We start from the raw sequence: 9,600 nt of genomic DNA, 5'->3' as shown, positions 1-9,600 counted from the left end.
AAAATGAATTCTTTGAGGGGTGTACTTTCCAAAATGGGGTGACTTATGGGGAGATTTTACTCTGCTGGCACTACAGGGGCGCTGCAAACGCACCTGGCGCTCAGAAACTTCTTCAGCAAAATCTGCACTGAAAATGCTAATTGGCGCTCCTTCCCTTCTGAGCCCCGCTGTGTGCCCATACAGAGGTTTATGCCCACATATTGGGTACCATTGTATTCAGAAGAACCTGCGTTACAGATTTTTGGGTACTTTTTTTCTCCTGTTCCTCGTGAAATTGAGAAATTTCAAACTAAACTAACATATTATTGGAAAAATTCAGGTTTTTCATTTTAACTGTCTAATTTTGAATACTTTCCTCTAATACCTGTGGGGTCAAAATGCTCACCACACCCCAAAATGAATTCTTTGAGGGGTTTACTTTCCAAAATGGGGTGACTTATGGCGGTTTTTCTCTCTGCTGGCACTACAGGGGCACTGCAAACGCACCTGGCGCTCAGAAACTTCTTCAGCAAAATCTGCAATGGAAAAGCTAATTGGCGCTCCCTTCCTTCTGAGCCCCGCTGTGTGCCCATACAGGGGTTTACCCCCACATATGGGGTACTGTTGTACTCAGGAGAACCTGTGTTACAAATTTTGGCATGCATTTTTTCTCATGTTCCTTTTGAAAATGAGAAACTTTAATCTAAACGTATATATTATTGGAAAATTTAAATTTTCCATTTTTTTACGGCCTAATGGTGAACACTTCTCCAGCCCCTGTAGGGTTAAAATGCTCATTATACCTCTAGATTAATTCTTTAAGGTGTCTAGTTTCCAAAATGTGCTGCATATATTGAATGTTCTGAAGTTTGAACAATAAACTAGTTCGGTTTTTCACGTTACTGGTGTGCCGCTGATCATCGCTACTTTATTGATTGAAGTGCGTGGTCGGAACCATATCGGCTGGCACCCGCCGCGTTGTGACTTGGAGTGCCACTCGTTTCTACATTCTAGATAGATAGATAGATAGATAGAAAATAAATAGATAGTGTGACAGAGTGTCTAAAGAAGTGGTAGATGGGGAGCATGTATGCCCAAGATTTATCATGTCTGTGATATAGAAAAGCAACCAGGAAAATAGTGTCCAGAGATCTGTGGTTTCTGCAGATCAGGTTTGAAAAAAAACAAACAGTTATCAGGGCCTGTGTTGCTGGAGTGGGAAGTGAGGGTGGGCCCCACTCCAGGCAGTCCGGGTCTTGGGCTGTCTGATTAATCAGTCAGTCCTCAGGTGTGCAAGCCTTATAAAAGGCCAGGAGTGCAGACACACCTTGGCTCTCAGCCTGGGAACAGGTAATCTGTGCAGAACCTGTGAGAGCCGTTCAAGTGGTGCGTACAATTTCTGTTATGTGTGGTGCCCGGTATTAGGCCGGCACCTTGTTAGTGAGGTATCCTGCTGTTTATTTAGTGCAGGACAGGCATAGGATTTAGTTTCTTCAAGCACACTTTGCTGCCTCCTGCTGAGATAGAACAGCACTCAAAATAGCTTTTACTACATCCTCCATTTTGTCAGATGTAGAGACATCTTTAAACCACTGCAACAAGAGTGACACTGGCCCTTTAAATTTTCCAGTCTTGTTTTCTTGTGCCAAGATTTGTGCCTAAAGTCTCCTCCACCAATTGTAAGGGATTAGGTAGCGGGTTAGTTGTCTCCTGGGTAGACAGACACACACAGAACACTGGAGTTTGTACAACTGACCTCAGCCAGTTTTATTTAGAGATTGTGGTACAGTAATAAAACAACACAAACAAAATCCTTTGCCTGTCCGGCACTAAATAAACAGCAGGATACCTGACTAACAAGGTGCCAGCCTAATACCGGGCACCACACATAACAGAAATTGTACGTACCACTTGTATGGCTCTCACAGGTTCTTAGCAGATGACCTGTTCCCAGGCTGAGAGCCAAGGTGTGTCTGCACTCCTGGCCTTTAATAAGGCTTGCACACCTGAGGACTGACTGATTAATCAGACAGCCCAAGACCCGGACTGTCTGGATGGAGTGGGGCCCACCCTCACTTCCCACTCCAGCAACACAGGCCCTGATAACTGGCTTTGTTCAAACTTGATCTGAGGAAAGCACAGATCTCTGGACACTATTTTCCTGTTTGCTTTTCTATATCACAGACATGATAAATCTTGGGCATACATACACCCCATCTACTATTTCTTCAGACACTCTGTCAACGTGTCAAAAAATGTTACCAGCTTGTTCCCAATGGGACCATGGACTTCAATGGACTGACAAAGTGATTAGTAACTACTTTCAGTCCATTTTATGAACGTATGCTTTTACTTTGAGGGTCTCAATAGCTTGGTCTGTAATGTTATTTTGTGCTGCAAGAATCTGTTAGTCCGTTATAATCCAGGGACCAAAGGAAAAAACACTGCTATATACACCATCAACCTTTGTTTACAGGTCGCCAACAAATACTGCAGGCATAGCTTAAAAACATGATGTGACCATAGATTAAAGGGGTTATCCAGCGCTACAAAACATGTTTCCCCCTCTCTTGTCTCCAGGTCAGGTGTGGTTTGCAATTAAGCTCCACTTACTTCAATGGAACTCAGTTTGAAACCCCTCCCAATCTGGAGACAAGAGAGGGGGAAAAGTGGGCATGTTTTTGTAGCGCTGGATAACCCCTTTAAGATCCCTCTCTTCAGCTGCATTCACCATACACATCCCACCCATTTCCTTACTCACTTCAATATACAGCCCCGTGTAACACTACTTCCACTTCCACATTTTCCCTCTAGACCCCCCCCCCCCCCCGCTACACCACAGGCTCCCTATAATGGAAATAATGTAATATAATGTATAGCACCAATGTGTTCTACAGCTCAAGGAAATCAGCAACTATCAGCAAACAACAAGATTAGAAATGAGCAAATCTCCTACATGAGAATGAAGCCGAAGGGATTCTGTAACAAGAGTTTACAGTGGTGGGTGTGACTAGGTATAATTCTGTCTAATGGACCAGCCAAATTGCCCATTGCCTTCAGAGCAGCATATCTTCTTCTAGGCAGTTACACACAGTTTTGAAATGAAGGCCAAATTTCACGGCGTAATTTTGAGAAGGAAGTACGCAGTCACCTGTCAGCTCAGGGCTCACTTTCCTCTCATTCCCTGATCGATGCCTGTGCTATAGCATACTCAGAGAACGAGTGGAGAGCAGCGGGAGGGGCCGTAGGGGGCACCAGGGGGAGGGCTGCCTGGATGATCCTTAGATCCCATTAAAGTCAGTGGCCATCTGCTGCCGTCGCTCCTATTACACGGAGCAATGTGCAGCAGACCATTGCTGACATGATTGTTTCAACATGTTAAAAGACTATGATAATCCGACATTGTGCATGTCAGCTGATTGTGGTCTTTTAACATGTCATATGGCACCAAACAATTATTATTACCCAAGTACGAACGATAATCATTTTGTGTAATAGGGCCTTTAGTACAGAACTTCCTTGGAGCCAATTAAATATGATGAATAGGTATCCTATATGGCTGTTTTTCTGAGCAATAGGGACACCATTAACACTGACCAAACCCCTAACCCACTTTGCTAAAATTCAGCCCCAATTTCGGAAGAAACCTCCACAATGCTGCAAAGATGAAGACACTTATTTTTTACCTCTCACCAGCCCTTTGGTTAACAAACTGTTTTCTGTTACAGCCAAATAAGCAGCAGATAGATGTACCTGGGTCCTACTGGTTTCTGCCAGCTCTGAGTTGGAGGCACTGCAGGACGTCTGACAAGCAGGATGTGATTTAGATCTGTTTCACTAAGGTCCTTTGACCACTGTGTCTATAGTCATTGACATTTCCTGTATCTTTGTGTTTCTTCGAAAGAGCTTAATCAAAACAGTCTGCTATGAAACCTTTGCCTGAGAGAGACCTTGCTGATGCATTATAACTACATTGTGCCTTGTTGCTGTGCTCAGTCCTGCCCTGGTGTATGACCTGCCATAGGAAACTATCTTCCACATCCTCCATTGTTCCTTACCCAATTTAAAGCCTCCTACACAACTCTTTCTCTTTCAGTTAATGACTAGTGATGAGCGAATAGTGAAATATTCGAATATTCGATATTCGAACGAATTTTTAAGAAATTTTAAGGACAAAGGGTGGTCAAATCAAATTTATCTTCTATTCTATTCTATTCACTGTAAAAGCTTTCTGACTTTGCAGCATTTTTTCTCACATGTCTAAAACATTTGCTCTGTAGAGTATGTGTAGCATAAAAATAAATGGTGACATTTACTAATCTACTCATCTACTAATATGAATAGTGCACAAAAAGCCATAACTTGACTTTTGGACACCCAATGGAATGACTTGTTGTTAGTGGCAGTCGAGCCCCTGGGCTTGAGTGTAACTGGTACCTCTAGCCCCTCTGATGCAACAATACAACAATAATCAACAAACTAAAGGCCCTATTACACTGGCTGATTGTCTGTTAAAAAAAAAAAAAAAAGGACCATGCCACTGGGATCCCCACGCTAGCATCGGGTAATGTAAAAAAAAAAAAAGAATCAATGTACCTGATGGTACATTTGCGTTAATGACCTATTTATAAACTTTTAAACTTTGTATGATTTTCTGATACTATTGTAAATGGGAGATGTTTGATAAAACTGTAACATGCGACTTACTTTTCTGACACATTTAAATTTGTAGGGCAATGTGACATTACTAGACCGCTTATCTTTAAACATAATATGACATTGAGGCTGGGTGCACATGCTGTATGTCACAGAACGGCCAGTGTAAGTGAAGTTCATCCCGGCCAGTATTGCAATACCAGCCAGATGAATTTAATTTCTTCTGAATTGGATTGCAGGCTCATCCGTGTGTGCCCCCATCCAAATTCACCATAGCACACAATGAAGCCGCACTCTCCATTGTGTGAATTGTCAGTGTTGTGCGGCTGCTATTCAATGAATAGAGGCTGCACAAAACTCACATGTCAGTTTTTTGTGCGGGCGCTAGGAATCCTGGCCGGATTGTATACTATGGGCGACATGTATCATCCGGCGTATGGATGATTTTCGGCGGAAAGTGCGGATTTGAGTATTTTTTTATTCGCAAATGGCCGATTTGCGAATAAAATATTTGCATATCGGCACTTCACGCCGAGTACGCCGGGGGGGCGGGAAGGGGGTGTGGAGGGGGCGTTACGGGGGGCGCGGACTCAGAGTCGGCGCGATTTATCATTTTTTCGCCGCAATGATACGCCGAAAACCTACTCCACCTTTCAGGTGGCGTAGGTTTTCGGCTGTGCGCACCGACGCGCACGGGATTTATGTAGAAGCGGTCCGCCTCTACATAAATCTCCGTAGAGCCGGAGATGCGGGGACATTTATAAGTCCGGCATAAAAAACGCCGGACTTCATAAATGTTCCCCTATGTGTATACACTCCGGCCAGGATTCCCTTTGACTTCAATGCAATGCATCTTTCCTATTAATCACGGCCGTTGTTGCAATTTGCAACAACAGCGTTGATTGATAGAAAAGGGACATTTTGTGAACATAGCCTCAACCTGCAATGCAAATGTTGAGAAATCTTCCCCAAAAATTCAACTGTATTTTATTTTTTAATCTAAGGCAGAGAAATTAAGCTCACATGAAAATGCAACTTTCTCCTTACTTTCTTGGTTGTATATAACTCTATTATCATGAAATAAAATTACTTCCCCAGGAAAGTATAAATGTAGAAACATTACTCCTCAGAACTATTGGCGCAACGCTTAAAATCTGATATTAAAACCACCAGATGAAAGTCACTAGATTCTACAGACTTTTCCTTCATCCACAACTCTGAAAAGGAGTTGTTGCCATCTAATCTTTACTTTGAACCTGGAAATATCTTGCTTTGCTATGTGATATATTGTGCGGTGCTTTCAACCTGCAGAGAAAACAGCGCTTTGTGTAATAGGAGCAGCCTTCAATTACATAACACATCTTGCATAAGTCCAAAGTCATTCACAAAATATTCCTGGCTCCAAACTGATGAGAGGAGGAATATTTAAATATGTGCTGAACACCTACAGGTGACACCAGCGTGTCGAAAATGTTCCTGCTCATTTTTTTTTTTTCTGAACACTGACATTTTCTATGGAATTCACAATATCAGCCGTCAGGATTTATTTGTGTTTGTTGAGATGCAAATCACCTTGAATCATTTGTATGTTGGACATCAACTTATTTCATGGTGCAGGAGAGATGAAAGGAACTCAGATTTCCTTTCTTCCAAAGATACAAATGAATGTAACATGCAATTGTTATCTTTGAATGCCTGCTTGTTATATCATGACAAATTGCTATTTTTGGCAGTATTGTTAGTTCTGGAGATGCTGCTCTTTTCTGCCATTCAGTTGTTAATAGTTATTTTTTGTGTGTGAGTGTGTGTGTGTGTGTGTGGGGGGGGGGGGGGGGGGGGGGGTTAGTAATAATTTATATTGTGCTGATTTAACCTCTTGTCTGTGTGCCCACTTACGGCATTAAAGCAGTTGTCCAACAGCCAGAAAGAGTCTAAGGCCCCCTTCACACGTCCGGAAAAACCACCCGGATTTCCAGACGCATTGAATTTCATTACACACGGACACCCTTCCGGATTTTTCCAGAAGGGTGTCCGTTCCGGAAAATAGGACCGGATTTTTTACAACCGGTCCTATCTTCATCTGGAATTCCGGCCCGGACGCCCCCATAGAAGTCTATGGGAGCGCCCGAGCACAGGACGCTTTCCTGATGCACATCAGGAAAGTGTCCGGAGTTTCACTGCCTTCTCCCCTCTTGGACCTGAGCAGCGCCACGGCACCCCGAGAGACCCTCGGCCCCCCTCCGCCCGCGGCACTTGTCCCCCCCCCCCGCGGCAACCCCCCGCGGCACATCCCCACCTACCAGGATGGCCACAGACTGCAGAAGTACAACTCCCATCATGCCCTGCTGACAGGCCAGGATGGGAGCTGTAGTTCTGCTGCCTGTGGCCATCCAGGTTGCAGAAGTACAACTCCCATCATGCCTCTGCTGGCAGGCCATGATGGGAGTTGTAATTCTGTTGCCTGTGGCCATCCAGGTTGCAGAAGTACAACTCCCATCATTCCTCTGCTGTCAGGCCATGATTGGAGTTGTAGTTCTGCAGCCTGTGGCCATCCAGGTTGCAGAAGTACAACTCCCATCATGCCTCTGCTGGCAGGCCATAATGGGAGTTGTAGTTCTGCAGCCTGTGGCCATCCAGGTTGCAGAAGTACAACTCCCATCATGCCTTGCTGACAGGTCATGATGGGAGTTGTACTTCTGCAGCCTGTGGCCATCCAGGTTGCAGAAGTACAACTCCCATCATGCCTTGCTGACAGGTCATGATGGGAGTTGTACTTCTGAAGCCTGTGGCCATCCAGGTTGCAGAAGTACAACTCCCATCATGCCTCTGCTGGCAGGTCATGATGGGAGTTGTAGTTCTGCTGCCTGTGGCCATCCAGGTTGCAGAAGTACAACTCCCATTATGCCTCTGCTGGCAGGTCATGATGGGAGTTGTAGTTCTGCTGCCTGTGGCCATCCAGGTTGCAGAAGTACAACTCCCATCATGCCTCTGCTGGCAGGCCATGATGGGAGTTGTAGTTCTGCAGCCTGTGGCCATCCAGGTTGCAGAAGTACAACTCCCATCATGCTTCTGCTGGCAGGCCATGATGGGAGTTGTAGTTTTGCAGCCTGTGGCCATCCAGGTACACTAGGGGCTGTGTGTTGGTATACTAGACCATTTTTTTTTCTCATCAGGAAATCCTGAAGGTTTATCCTGATGGTTTCCTGATGGTAAAAACTGATTATTATCAGGAAATCCTGATACTTTCCTGATGACATTTGAGGTCTCCTGATCAGGATTTCCTGACAGTAAAATTTGACACGGACGTGTGAATGGGGCCTAAAGGCTTCTGCTTCTAGCTGCTGAAACTGTTTTTCCCCCTTCTCTTCCAAGATGTGGGAACGGGATAGGGCAGGGTAAACATATTTATTAAGACCAGTGATCCCCTTTTTTTTACAGATGAATTCACCAAGATGTGCACTCCTATTAGTAAATCCGGCCGAGCATGCGCCCATGCTGCCTGAAGCAGGTGTAGATTTGAATCATTATTTATGCCTGCAAGCATTAATTTATGTCCCACCTTGCTGTGCTTCTTTTTGGAAAAATAAAATCACATAATTTTTTTTAAATATTTACATTCCTCTAGGTTTAAAGTTTTCTGTGTATAACAAATATAGTCAGACAGTACAAATGTGATACAATTTTCATATACAATAGGGCTAATTTACTAACCTATTCTCAGCAGCAATTTTTCATTTTCTTTCATTTCCCTTGCCGGTTTAGCATTCATACATATTTACTACATTTATCTAAGACTGTGCCAAGCATAAACTTGGAGAAAAAAGTGCAAAAGCTGTGTGTTTTTTAAAAAAAAATGTGCATTCTGTGCACCATAAGGGCAGAGAGGGGGCAGGGAGGGGGCACGGCATTGCGTGCAGAGAGGCGTGTCCTTCCCATGAGCATAATATTTCACCAGAATAGGACAAAGGCAGGCTTAAAATCGACATCAGCTCTGAGCTGGCATCGATTCTTTCACATGCTGAGCAGCAGCCTCAGATACGCAGAATTTATTAAGAGGCGGAAAATTGGGGAATTGAAAATTAGCAATTCGCAAAAAATAAATAAAAAAAAATATATATATATATATATATATATATATTTATACCACAGTCAGAAAACGCTACTGAAGACTGTAAATTACTTTCTATGTAGAGGACCAAAGCATTTTCAAAGTCCTTTACATTACACAGGGTCCCAGAAAAAAAAATAAAGCTGCCTGCACCTAGTACCCAAAGGAGCAGCTCATCCTGGCACAGGTTAAGAGCAGCACAGGACATGTAGTATCACACTGTACTATAGAGAGGCACCACTAGACCACTAGACAATACTGAGGTTTTACCAGTAAAAAGGCCACTTTTATTGATCAATTATCTAGTTATTCATATGTGCTGCAGATCCTAACTGTAGCATTGTATGTACAGTCTGGTCTCAAGTTATGACGGTCAAGAAAGAACCATTATGCATTGAAAGGTAGTGTATATGAGGAATCATAGAACATCCTATAATTAAAGCTACCTTGTGCTGTAAGATACTACAATAATTGGGGGCCAATAATTTACTGAATAGTAAAATCTGTAGCTGATTACCTTTTTCCCAGTTGGTCCCGGCTTCTTATTTTGGGTTGATGCTTTTTCAGTCATTTTACATTTGCTTAGTGTTTAGGCCATCTTCATCTGTTCAGTTGATTACTTGTGCAGTATCCTCACAGTCAGTAGGCAATATGAGACTGCATGCTATGTGTACTTAATAGACTTAATAGAAGAAAAATGCTCACACGCTTCATTAGGTGGTTTGCGAAATTACATTAAGGCTCTACCATTATGACTTCCTTTTTACTTGAGCACATTGAGTAAGTTCGGAGACCCACCAGGGGACTTGCAACCTTTCCTCATCAAACTACTAAGCAGCAGAAATTAACAGTAATGT

The sequence above is a fragment of the Dendropsophus ebraccatus genome, chromosome 10 (assembly GCF_027789765.1).
Source record: "Dendropsophus ebraccatus isolate aDenEbr1 chromosome 10, aDenEbr1.pat, whole genome shotgun sequence".
In the NCBI taxonomy this organism is placed as follows: Eukaryota; Metazoa; Chordata; class Amphibia; order Anura; family Hylidae; genus Dendropsophus; species Dendropsophus ebraccatus.
The sequence above is the reverse complement of the archived record's forward strand: the minus strand, read 5'-3'. Positions refer to the sequence as shown.